Source organism: Solea solea, unplaced genomic scaffold (genome assembly GCF_958295425.1).
Source record: "Solea solea unplaced genomic scaffold, fSolSol10.1 scaffold_50, whole genome shotgun sequence".
NCBI lineage: Eukaryota > Metazoa > Chordata > Actinopteri > Pleuronectiformes > Soleidae > Solea > Solea solea.
In genome coordinates, this window is record NW_026704040.1 from 80,069 (window position 1) to 92,500 (window position 12,432).

The following is a 12,432-nucleotide window of genomic DNA, read 5'->3' on the forward strand; positions in this document are numbered from 1 at the left end:
CATTTGTCAGCTTCTAAATATGATTATTTTCTACTTTCTGTGACTTCTGACCTTCTAAATATGAACATTTTCTGCCTTCTGTGACTTCTAAACTTCTAAATATGAACATTTTATACTTTCTCTCATTTCTGACCTCCTAAATGTGAATGTTTTCGACTCTGTCATTTGTCAGCTTCTGAATACGATTTTTTTCTACCTTCTGTGACTTCTGACCTTCTAAATATGAACATTTTCTACTTTCTCTCATTTCTGACCTCCCAAATGTGAACATTTTCGACGTTCTGTGATTCCTGAGCTTCTAAATGTGAATATTTTCGACTTTCTGTCATTTGTCAGCTTCTAAATATGATTATTTTCTACTTTCTCTAATTTCTGACCTCCTAAATATGAACATTTTCTACTTTCTCTCATTTTCTGACCTCCTAAATGTGAACATTTTCGACTCTCTGTCATTTGTCAGCTTCTAAATACGATTATTTTCTACTTTCTGTGACTTCTGACCTTCTAAATATGAACACTTTCTACTTTCTCTAATTTCTGACCTCCTAAATGTGAATATTTTCGACTTTCTGTCATTTGTCAGCTTCTAAATATGAACATTTTCTACCTTCTCTCATTTCTGACCTCCTAAATAGGATTATTTTCTACTTTCTGTGACTTCTGACCTTCTAAATATGAACATTTTCTACTTTCTCTCATTTCTGACCTCCTAAATGTGAATGTTTTCGACTCTCTGTCATTTGTCAGCTTCTAAATACGATTATTTTCTACTTTCTGTGACTTCTGACCTTCTAAATATGAACATTTTCTACTTTCTCTCATTTCTGACCTCCTCAATGTGAATATTTTCGACTCTCTGTCATTTGTCAGCTTCTAAATACGATTATTTTCTACTTTCTGTGACTTCTGACCTCCTAAATAGGATTATTTTCTACTTTCTGTGACTTCTGACCTTCTAAATATGAACATTTTCTACTTTCTCTCATTTCTGACCTCCTAAATAGGATTATTTTCTACCTTCTGTGATTCCTGAGCTTCTAAATGTGAATATTTCCGACTGTCTGTGATTTCTGAGCTTCTAAATGTGAATATTTTCCACTTTCTTTCATTTGTCAGCTTCTAAATATGATTATTTTCTACTTTCTGTGACTTCTGACCTTCTAAATATGAACATTTTCTACCTTCTGTGACTTCTAAACTTCTAAATATGAACATTTTCTACTTTCTCTCATTTCTGACCTCCTAAATGTGAATGTTTTCGACTCTCTGTCATTTGTCAGCTTCTAAATATGAACATTTTCTACCTTCTCTCATTTCTGACCTCCTAAATAGGATTATTTTCTACTTTCTGTGACTTCTGACCTTCTAAATATGAACATTTTCTACTTTCTCTCATTTCTGACCTCCTAAATGTGAATGTTTTCGACTCTCTGTCATTTGTCAGCTTCTAAATACGATTATTTTCTACTTTCTGTGACTTCTGACCTTCTAAATATGAACATTTTCTACTTTCTCTCATTTCTGACCTCCTCAATGTGAATATTTTCGACTCTCTGTCATTTGTCAGCTTCTAAATACGATTATTTTCTACTTTCTGTGACTTCTGACCTCCTAAATAGGATTATTTTCTACTTTCTGTGACTTCTGACCTTCTAAATATGAACACTTTCTACTTTCTCTAATTTCTGACCTCCTAAATGTGAATATTTTCGACTTTCTGTCATTTGTCAGCTTCTAAATATGAACATTTTCTACCTTCTCTCATTTCTGACCTCCTAAATAGGATTATTTTCTACTTTCTGTGACTTCTGACCTTCTAAATATGAACATTTTCTACTTTCTCTCATTTCTGACCTCCTAAATAGGATTATTTTCTACCTTCTGTGATTCCTGAGCTTCTAAATGTGAATATTTCCGACTGTCTGTGATTTCTGAGCTTCTAAATGTGAATATTTTCCACTTTCTTTCATTTGTCAGCTTCTAAATATGATTATTTTCTACTTTCTGTGACTTCTGACCTTCTAAATATGAACATTTTCTACCTTCTGTGACTTCTAAACTTCTAAATATGAACATTTTCTACTTTCTCTCATTTCTGACCTCCTAAATGTGAATGTTTTCGACTCTCTGTCATTTGTCAGCTTCTAAATACGATTATTTTCTACTTTCTGTGACTTCTGACCTTCTAAATATGAACATTTTCTACTTTCTCTCATTTCTGACCTCCTCAATGTGAATATTTTCGACTCTCTGTCATTTGTCAGCTTCTAAATACGATTATTTTCTACTTTCTGTGACTTCTGACCTCCTAAATAGGATTATTTTCTACTTTCTGTGACTTCTGACCTTCTAAATATGAACACTTTCTACTTTCTCTAATTTCTGACCTCCTAAATGTGAATATTTTCGACTTTCTGTCATTTGTCAGCTTCTAAATATGAACATTTTCTACCTTCTCTCATTTCTGACCTCCTAAATAGGATTATTTTCTACTTTCTGTGACTTCTGACCTTCTAAATATGAACATTTTCTACTTTCTCTCATTTCTGACCTCCTAAATAGGATTATTTTCTACCTTCTGTGATTCCTGAGCTTCTAAATGTGAATATTTCCGACTGTCTGTGATTTCTGAGCTTCTAAATGTGAATATTTTCCACTTTCTTTCATTTGTCAGCTTCTAAATATGATTATTTTCTACTTTCTGTGACTTCTGACCTTCTAAATATGAACATTTTCTACCTTCTGTGACTTCTAAACTTCTAAATATGAACACTTTCTACTTTCTCTAATTTCTGACCTCCTAAATGTGAATATTTTCGACTTTCTGTCATTTGTCAGCTTCTAAATATGAACATTTTCTACCTTCTCTCATTTCTGACCTCCTAAATAGGATTATTTTCTACTTTCTGTGACTTCTGACCTTCTAAATATGAACATTTTCTACTTTCTCTCATTTCTGACCTCCTAAATAGGATTATTTTCTACCTTCTGTGATTCCTGAGCTTCTAAATGTGAATATTTCCGACTGTCTGTGATTTCTGAGCTTCTAAATGTGAATATTTTCCACTTTCTTTCATTTGTCAGCTTCTAAATATGATTATTTTCTACTTTCTGTGACTTCTGACCTTCTAAATATGAACATTTTCTACCTTCTGTGACTTCTAAACTTCTAAATATGAACATTTTCTACTTTCTCTCATTTCTGACCTCCTAAATGTGAATGTTTTCGACTCTCTGTCATTTGTCAGCTTCTGAATACGATTTTTTTCTACCTTCTGTGACTTCTTACCTTCTAAATATGAACATTTTCTACTTTCTCTCATTTCTGACCTCCCAAATGTGAACATTTTCGACGTTCTGTGATTCCTGAGCTTCTAAATGTGAATATATCCGACTGTCTGTGATTTCTGAGCTTCTAAATGTGAACATTTTCGACTCTCTGTCATTTGTCAGCTTCTAAATACGATTATTTTCTACTTTCTGTGACTTCTGACCTTCTAAATATGAACACTTTCTACTTTCTCTAATTTCTGACCTCCTAAATGTGAATGTTTTCGACTCTCTGTCATTTGTCAGCTTCTAAATATGATTATTTTCTACTTTCTCTAATTTCTGACCTCCTAAATATGAACATTTTCTGCTTTCTCTCATTTTCTGACCTCCTAAATGTGAACATTTTCGACTCTCTGTCATTTGTCAGCTTCTAAATACGATTATTTTCTACTTTCTGTGACTTCTGACCTTCTAAATATGAACACTTTCTACTTTCTCTAATTTCTGACCTCCTAAATTTGAATATTTTCGACTTTCTGTCATTTGTCAGCTTCTAAATATGAACATTTTCTACCTTCTCTCATTTCTGACCTCCTAAATAGGATTATTTTCTACTTTCTGTGACTTCTGACCTTCTAAATATGAACATTTTCTACTTTCTCTCATTTCTGACCTCCTAAATGTGAATGTTTTCGACTCTCTGTCATTTGTCAGCTTCTAAATACGATTATTTTCTACTTTCTGTGACTTCTGACCTTCTAAATATGAACATTTTCTACTTTCTCTCATTTCTGACCTCCTCAATGTGAATATTTTCGACTCTCTGTCATTTGTCAGCTTCTAAATACGATTATTTTCTACTTTCTGTGACTTCTGACCTCCTAAATAGGATTATTTTCTACTTTCTGTGACTTCTGACCTTCTAAATATGAACACTTTCTACTTTCTCTAATTTCTGACCTCCTAAATGTGAATATTTTCGACTTTCTGTCATTTGTCAGCTTCTAAATATGAACATTTTCTACCTTCTCTCATTTCTGACCTCCTAAATAGGATTATTTTCTACTTTCTGTGACTTCTGACCTTCTAAATATGAACATTTTCTACTTTCTCTCATTTCTGACCACCTAAATAGGATTATTTTCTACCTTCTGTGATTCCTGAGCTTCTAAATGTGAATATTTCCGACTGTCTGTGATTTCTGAGCTTCTAAATGTGAATATTTTCCACTTTCTTTCATTTGTCAGCTTCTAAATATGATTATTTTCTACTTTCTGTGACTTCTGACCTTCTAAATATGAACATTTTCTACCTTCTGTGACTTCTAAACTTCTAAATATGAACATTTTCTACTTTCTCTCATTTCTGACCTCCTAAATGTGAATGTTTTCGACTCTCTGTCATTTGTCAGCTTCTAAATAGGATTATTTTCTACTTTCTGTGACTTCTGACCTTCTAAATATGAACATTTTCTACTTTCTCTCATTTCTGACCTCCTCAATGTGAATATTTTCGACTCTCTGTCATTTGTCAGCTTCTAAATACGATTATTTTCTACTTTCTGTGACTTCTGACCTCCTAAATAGGATTATTTTCTACTTTCTGTGACTTCTGACCTTCTAAATATGAACACTTTCTACTTTCTCTAATTTCTGACCTCCTAAATGTGAATATTTTCGACTTTCTGTCATTTGTCAGCTTCTAAATATGAACATTTTCTACCTTCTCTCATTTCTGACCTCCTAAATAGGATTATTTTCTACTTTCTGTGACTTCTGACCTTCTAAATATGAACATTTTCTACTTTCTCTCATTTCTGACCTCCTAAATAGGATTATTTTCTACCTTCTGTGATTCCTGAGCTTCTAAATGTGAATATTTCCGACTGTCTGTGATTTCTGAGCTTCTAAATGTGAATATTTTCCACTTTCTTTCATTTGTCAGCTTCTAAATATGATTATTTTCTACTTTCTGTGACTTCTGACCTTCTAAATATGAACATTTTCTACCTTCTGTGACTTCTAAACTTCTAAATATGAACATTTTCTACTTTCTCTCATTTCTGACCTCCTAAATGTGAATGTTTTCGACTCTCTGTCATTTGTCAGCTTCTAAATACGATTATTTTCTACTTTCTGTGACTTCTGACCTTCTAAATATGAACATTTTCTACTTTCTCTCATTTCTGACCTCCTCAATGTGAATATTTTCGACTCTCTGTCATTTGTCAGCTTCTAAATACGATTATTTTCTACTTTCTGTGACTTCTGACCTCCTAAATAGGATTATTTTCTACTTTCTGTGACTTCTGACCTTCTAAATATGAACACTTTCTACTTTCTCTAATTTCTGACCTGCTAAATGTGAATATTTTCGACTTTCTGTCATTTGTCAGCTTCTAAATATGAACATTTTCTACCTTCTCTCATTTCTGACCTCCTAAATAGGATTATTTTCTACTTTCTGTGACTTCTGACCTTCTAAATATGAACATTTTCTACTTTCTCTCATTTCTGACCTCCTAAATAGGATTATTTTCTACCTTCTGTGATTCCTGAGCTTCTAAATGTGAATATTTCCGACTGTCTGTGATTTCTGAGCTTCTAAATGTGAATATTTTCCACTTTCTTTCATTTGTCAGCTTCTAAATATGATTATTTTCTACTTTCTGTGACTTCTGACCTTCTAAATATGAACATTTTCTACCTTCTGTGACTTCTAAACTTCTAAATATGAACATTTTCTACTTTCTCTCATTTCTGACCTCCTAAATGTGAATGTTTTCGACTCTCTGTCATTTGTCAGCTTCTAAATACGATTATTTTCTACTTTCTGTGACTTCTGACCTTCTAAATATGAACATTTTCTACTTTCTCTCATTTCTGACATCCTCAATGTGAATATTTTCGACTCTCTGTCATTTGTCAGCTTCTAAATACGATTATTTTCTACTTTCTGTGACTTCTGACCTCCTAAATAGGATTATTTTCTACTTTCTGTGACTTCTGACCTTCTAAATATGAACACTTTCTACTTTCTCTAATTTCTGACCTCCTAAATGTGAATATTTTCGACTTTCTGTCATTTGTCAGCTTCTAAATATGAACATTTTCTACCTTCTCTCATTTCTGACCTCCTAAATAGGATTATTTTCTACTTTCTGTGACTTCTGACCTTCTAAATATGAACATTTTCTACTTTCTCTCATTTCTGACCTCCTAAATAGGATTATTTTCTACCTTCTGTGATTCCTGAGCTTCTAAATGTGAATATTTCCGACTGTCTGTGATTTCTGAGCTTCTAAATGTGAATATTTTCCACTTTCTTTCATTTGTCAGCTTCTAAATATGATTATTTTCTACTTTCTGTGACTTCTGACCTTCTAAATATGAACATTTTCTACCTTCTGTGACTTCTAAACTTCTAAATATGAACATTTTCTACTTTCTCTCATTTCTGACCTCCTAAATGTGAATGTTTTCGACTCTCTGTCATTTGTCAGCTTCTAAATACGATTATTTTCTACTTTCTGTGACTTCTGACCTTCTAAATATGAACATTTTCTACTTTCTCTCATTTCTGACCTCCTCAATGTGAATATTTTCGACTCTCTGTCATTTGTCAGCTTCTAAATACGATTATTTTCTACTTTCTGTGACTTCTGACCTCCTAAATAGGATTATTTTCTACTTTCTGTGACTTCTGACCTTCTAAATATGAACACTTTCTACTTTCTCTAATTTCTGACCTCCTAAATGTGAATATTTTCGACTTTCTGTCATTTGTCAGCTTCTAAATATGAACATTTTCTACCTTCTCTCATTTCTGACCTCCTAAATAGGATTATTTTCTACTTTCTGTGACTTCTGACCTTCTAAATATGAACATTTTCTACTTTCTCTCATTTCTGACCTCCTAAATAGGATTATTTTCTACCTTCTGTGATTCCTGAGCTTCTAAATGTGAATATTTCCGACTGTCTGTGATTTCTGAGCTTCTAAATGTGAATATTTTCCACTTTCTTTCATTTGTCAGCTTCTAAATATGATTATTTTCTACTTTCTGTGACTTCTGACCTTCTAAATATGAACATTTTCTACCTTCTGTGACTTCTAAACTTCTAAATATGAACATTTTCTACTTTCTCTCATTTCTGACCTCCTAAATGTGAATGTTTTCGACTCTCTGTCATTTGTCAGCTTCTAAATACGATTATTTTCTACTTTCTGTGACTTCTGACCTTCTAAATATGAACATTTTCTACTTTCTCTCATTTCTGACATCCTCAATGTGAATATTTTCGACTCTCTGTCATTTGTCAGCTTCTAAATACGATTATTTTCTACTTTCTGTGACTTCTGACCTCCTAAATAGGACTATTTTCTACTTTCTGTGACTTCTAAACTTCTAAATATGAACATTTTCTACTTTCTCTCATTTCTGACCTCCTAAATGTGAATGTTTTCGACTCTCTGTCATTTGTCAGCTTCTAAATACGATTATTTTCTACTTTCTGTGACTTCTGACCTTCTAAATATGAACATTTTCTACTTTCTCTCATTTCTGACATCCTCAATGTGAATATTTTCGACTCTCTGTCATTTGTCAGCTTCTAAATACGATTATTTTCTACTTTCTGTGACTTCTGACCTCCTAAATAGGACTATTTTCTACTTTCTGTGACTTCTGACCTTCTAAATATGAACACTTTCTACTTTCTCTAATTTCTGACCTCCTAAATGTGAATATTTTCGACTTTCTGTCATTTGTCAGCTTCTAAATATGAACATTTTCTACCTTCTCTCATTTCTGACCTCCTAAATAGGATTATTTTCTACTTTCTGTGACTTCTGACCTTCTAAATATGAACATTTTCTACTTTCTCTCATTTCTGACCTCCTAAATAGGATTATTTTCTACCTTCTGTGATTCCTGAGCTTCTAAATGTGAATATTTCCGACTGTCTGTGATTTCTGAGCTTCTAAATGTGAATATTTTCCACTTTCTTTCATTTGTCAGCTTCTAAATATGATTATTTTCTACTTTCTGTGACTTCTGACCTTCTAAATATGAACATTTTCTACCTTCTGTGACTTCTAAACTTCTAAATATGAACATTTTCTACTTTCTCTCATTTCTGACCTCCTAAATGTGAATGTTTTCGACTCTCTGTCATTTGTCAGCTTCTGAATACGATTTTTTTCTACCTTCTGTGACTTCTGACCTTCTAAATATGAACATTTTCTACTTTCTCTCATTTCTGACCTCCCAAATGTGAACATTTTCGACGTTCTGTGATTCCTGAGCTTCTAAATGTGAATATATCCGACTGTCTGTGATTTCTGAGCTTCTAAATGTGAATATTTTCGACTTTCTGTCATTTGTCAGCTTCTAAATATGATTATTTTCTACTTTCTCTAATTTCTGACCTCCTAAATATGAACATTTTCTACTTTCTCTCATTTTCTGACCTCCTAAATGTGAACATTTTCGACTCTCTGTCATTTGTCAGCTTCTAAATACGATTATTTTCTACTTTCTGTGACTTCTGACCTTCTAAATATGAACACTTTCTACTTTCTCTAATTTCTGACCTCCTAAATGTGAATATTTTCGACTTTCTGTCATTTGTCAGCTTCTAAATATGAACATTTTCTACCTTCTCTCATTTCTGACCTCCTAAATAGGATTATTTTCTACTTTCTGTGACTTCTGACCTTCTAAATATGAACATTTTCTACTTTCTCTCATTTCTGACCTCCTAAATGTGAATGTTTTCGACTCTCTGTCATTTGTCAGCTTCTAAATATGAACATTTTCTACCTTCTCTCATTTCTGACCTCCTAAATAGGATTATTTTCTACTTTCTGTGACTTCTGACCTTCTAAATATGAACATTTTCTACTTTCTCTCATTTCTGACCACCTAAATAGGATTATTTTCTACCTTCTGTGATTCCTGAGCTTCTAAATGTGAATATTTCCGACTGTCTGTGATTTCTGAGCTTCTAAATGTGAATATTTTCCACTTTCTTTCATTTGTCAGCTTCTAAATATGATTATTTTCTACTTTCTGTGACTTCTGACCTTCTAAATATGAACATTTTCTACCTTCTGTGACTTCTAAACTTCTAAATATGAACATTTTCTACTTTCTCTCATTTCTGACCTCCTAAATGTGAATGTTTTCGACTCTCTGTCATTTGTCAGCTTCTAAATACGATTATTTTCTACTTTCTGTGACTTCTGACCTTCTAAATATGAACATTTTCTACTTTCTCTCATTTCTGACCTCCTCAATGTGAATATTTTCGACTCTCTGTCATTTGTCAGCTTCTAAATACGATTATTTTCTACTTTCTGTGACTTCTGACCTCCTAAATAGGATTATTTTCTACTTTCTGTGACTTCTGACCTTCTAAATATGAACACTTTCTACTTTCTCTAATTTCTGACCTGCTAAATGTGAATATTTTCGACTTTCTGTCATTTGTCAGCTTCTAAATATGAACATTTTCTACCTTCTCTCATTTCTGACCTCCTAAATAGGATTATTTTCTACTTTCTGTGACTTCTGACCTTCTAAATATGAACATTTTCTACTTTCTCTCATTTCTGACCTCCTAAATGTGAATGTTTTCGACTCTCTGTCATTTGTCAGCTTCTAAATACGATTATTTTCTACTTTCTGTGACTTCTGACCTTCTAAATATGAACATTTTCTACTTTCTCTCATTTCTGACCTCCTCAATGTGAATATTTTCGACTCTCTGTCATTTGTCAGCTTCTAAATACGATTATTTTCTACTTTCTGTGACTTCTGACCTCCTAAATAGGATTATTTTCTACTTTCTGTGACTTCTGACCTTCTAAATATGAACACTTTCTACTTTCTCTAATTTCTGACCTCCTAAATGTGAATATTTTCGACTTTCTGTCATTTGTCAGCTTCTAAATATGAACATTTTCTACCTTCTCTCATTTCTGACCTCCTAAATAGGATTATTTTCTACTTTCTGTGACTTCTGACCTTCTAAATATGAACATTTTCTACTTTCTCTCATTTCTGACCTCCTAAATAGGATTATTTTCTACCTTCTGTGATTCCTGAGCTTCTAAATGTGAATATTTCCGACTGTCTGTGATTTCTGAGCTTCTAAATGTGAATATTTTCCACTTTCTTTCATTTGTCAGCTTCTAAATATGATTATTTTCTACTTTCTGTGACTTCTGACCTTCTAAATATGAACATTTTCTACCTTCTGTGACTTCTAAACTTCTAAATATGAACATTTTCTACTTTCTCTCATTTCTGACCTCCTAAATGTGAATGTTTTCGACTCTCTGTCATTTGTCAGCTTCTAAATACGATTATTTTCTACTTTCTGTGACTTCTGACCTTCTAAATATGAACATTTTCTACTTTCTCTCATTTCTGACCTCCTAAATGTGAACATTTTCTACTTTCTGTGACTTCTGACCTTCTAAATATGAACATTTTCTACTTTCTCTCATTTCTGACCTCCTAAATGTGAATATTTTTGACTCTCTGTCATTTGTCAGCTTCTAAATACGATCATTTTCTACTTTCTGTGACTTCTAAGCTTCTAAATGTGAACATTTTCGACTTCCTGTCATTTGTCAGCTTATAAATACCAGGGGCACGGAGACTTTTCAGTGACCAGGGGCACGGAACAATTTGAAGCTGGACAGAAACGTCGAGCGAGTGCAGACTTAAGCCCACTGACGTGGGCTTAATTGTGCATTTGGTGTGTGTTTTTGGCGGTGAGGAACCCAGGCTGGGGGAGCAGAGAGCCAGAGGAGCAGGGGGCTGTGGCCCAAGGTGAGGAGCTCAGGCTGGGGGAGCAGAGAGCCAGAGGAGCAGGGGGGCTGTGGCCCAAGGTGAGGAGCTCAGGCTGGGGGAGCAGAGAGCCAGAGAAGCAGGGGGCTCTGTGAGCAGGGGGCTGTGGCCCAAGGTGAGGAGCTCAGGCTGGGGGAGCAGAGAGCCAGAGAAGCAGGGGGCTCTGTGAGCAGGGGGCTGTGGCCCAAGGTGAGGAGCTCAGGCTGGGGGAGCAGAGAGCCAGAGGAGCCACCGACGGGAGAATGGCTAAAAACGTGATTTTATCAAAATGTTACAAGGCAGGGCTCTGCGCAGGGTCCAGAGGAGTGGAACGCCGTTCATCCCATGCGAAAAGGTGCAGGAGTGACCGAGATACGGCCCGTTGTAAATCGCCCCTCTTTAAGCCAAAAAAATAGGTACGCCTCCCAGGGCCACCGACGGGAGAATGGCTAAAAACGTGATTTTATCAAAATGTTACAAGGCAGGGCTCCGCGCAGGGTCCAGAGGAGTGGAACGCTGCTGGTTCCATGCGAAGAGGTGGAGAAATGACCGAGATATGGCCCGTTTTAAATCGCCCCTCTTTATGCCAAAAAAATAGGTACGCCTCCCAGGGCCACCCAGGGTGATGCTTTTATCAAAATGTCACAACGCAGGGCTCTGCGCAGGGGCCAGAGGAGTGGAACGCCGCTGGTTCCATGCGAAAAGGTGGAGAAATGACCGAGATATGACCCGTGGAAGTCGTCACAATTTACCCCGAAAATAGGCGCTCGCGCTCGGGCAGAGGTCGGCGCTCGGCCGGGGTCCCGAGAACCGGGGCGAATAGGGTTTTCCCACGGCCGAAAACCATAGGAAGCACGGGGAAAATTCGGGACCCGACGTCCCAGGGCCCTCGGCGGGGACCGGGGCAACGCGACACCGTTGGTTCCACCCGAAAAGGTGGAGAAATGACCGAGATACGGCCCGTCAAAAGTCGTCACAATTTACCCGAAAATAGGCGCTCGCGCTCGGCCCCGGTCCCGAGAACCGCGGGGCGGCGGCGGCTCGACGGAGGTTTACCGGGATGCTGCGCAACATGGGCCAGAGAGCATGTTTGGTTCGAGTTTACCGGGATGCTGCGCAACATGGGCCAGAGAGCATGTTTGGTCGAGTTTGTGTGGGTTGTGTGCGACACTCCCGGCACATACATAGGAACACGGCTTCCAAGTGAGCGCACTTTTTCGAAATTTCTTCTAAGTGCCGCTTTTTCGAACCGGGGCGAATTGGGTTTTTCGAGGGCCGAAAACCATAGGAAGCACGGGGAAAACTCAGGACCCGACGCCC